Source organism: Myotis davidii, unplaced genomic scaffold, assembly GCF_000327345.1.
Source record: "Myotis davidii unplaced genomic scaffold, ASM32734v1 scaffold698, whole genome shotgun sequence".
Classification (NCBI taxonomy): Eukaryota; Metazoa; Chordata; class Mammalia; order Chiroptera; family Vespertilionidae; genus Myotis; species Myotis davidii.
Window position 1 is genome coordinate 1,971,693 of NW_006290032.1, and position 1,578 is coordinate 1,973,270.

Sequence of the window (1,578 nt, forward strand, 5' to 3'; positions counted from 1 at the left end):
TGAGAGACGCGCAGTTAATTCTGTCCCTCTGATCATCACCAGCGTCTCTATCCAAAAACACGGAAGGCCAGGGTGGGGCGGAGCAGGGTGGCTGAAGGGCAAGCATCCTGCACTGCGCCGCTCCAGCCCCGTGTCAAACGCAGAGCTGAAACCCTGCCGGTCCCCCTATACCAGGTCTACAGCTCGCCTTGCGTGCTACATGTAAAATCCTTGAGCCAACCTTTATTTACAGTCAATTATTCTCCTGTGTATTATACCACATGCTCTCTCCTGAGTCTCCCAAGTCTCAAAGACGGGGCTTCACAGTGGGAAAATCCATTGGCTTTGTTCCCAAACCCCACAAATTTATTGCTAGCTAAGCCACAGATTTCACACTCACCGTAGACAGGAACGGTCCCTAAGGCATTGCTCAAAGTGAAACTAGAATAGACTGCAAAGTTATGAATGCTTTTTTATTACTTTATTTTCAAAGTTTTACATTTACAGAAAAGTTGAAAAGCAAGCTCACAGAGGGAGACAGATCAGGGGTGGCGGGCGGGGGTGCGGGAGTCAAAAGGTACAAACGTCCGAGACCGTTACAATTAACTAGTTATTAATGACAGGAGAGGCGCAAAGGGATGGCCAAAGACGAGTTCCCCGGTCACGTGTCCAGTTAAAAACCAGTCGGTCCAGGGCTGGGATGTGCGCATGGCGGCTACAGTTAATGCTACTGCATTCTGCGTATTTCAAAGCTGCCGAGAGTAGGTTTTAAAAGTCCTCTTAAAAGAAGAATATTACAACTATGTGTGGGGCTGAGTTGAACCAGATTTGGTGTGATCATCTCACAACATACAAAATATCCATCACTATGTCTACACCTAAAACTAATAGAACGCCCCGTGTCAAGTCTATCTCACCTGTTGAAAAGGAAGAAAACGGATGGAGGCCCCGCAGGGTGGAGAAAAGGGCACACGGAATACGGGGACTCTGTCTCGCTCTCTCGTGGTCGTGTTTCAGCTCCTTCACCCAGGGGATACGCCCATGAAAACACCTCCGGTCGTGTGTATGGCTTAGTGTGCTGATAGTGCCATGGCTGCCTTTTCCTCCCGACCCCCAAATCCATTTGTTGCCCTGACCCAGAGTCTCAGGTCATGACTAATTCGGAGAGGAGGGCGTTAGGGGTTAAGGTTGAAGGAGGTCATTGGGATGGACCCAATGCCATAGGGCTGCGGTCTTTACAGAGCAGGGAGCTCGGGTGCAGGGAGCTCGGGTGCGGGGAGCCGGGGTGCAGGGAGCACAGGTGGAGGGAAGACGCGTGGAGCCGCAGGGAGGGGCGCCATCTGCCGGCCGGAGAGAGGAAAGGGCGCCGGGGACACCATGACGTCAGACCCCGGAGTCCCGACAGGGGAAGAGGCATTCCCGCTCAAGCCCCGGTCCCGTGGTCTCGGGCAGTTCAGACGGCCCGGCTGGAGACTGTAGATAAAGCTCCGCTCGCCGGCGGCCCAGGTCAGGGCCGGGCCTCTGCGCTCACTCCTGACGGGGGCAGGGGGAGCCGGGGAGCGCTTTGTCCGCCAAAGGGACCCGACTTCCCGGAAACGG

At 54.3% G+C, this 1,578-nt stretch overlaps 1 long non-coding RNA gene across 1 annotated transcript in view; it reads right to left on the bottom strand.

The window, feature by feature from the left end:
- Positions 1–458: 458 nt before the first annotated feature.
- The window catches only part of LOC107182945, a 1,313-nt gene continuing 193 nt past the window's right edge, over positions 459–1,578 (bottom strand). The window contains exon 2 of the long non-coding RNA XR_001513702.1: positions 459–1,319. This is a non-coding gene — a long non-coding RNA (uncharacterized LOC107182945). The remainder of the gene's footprint in view (positions 1,320–1,578) is intronic.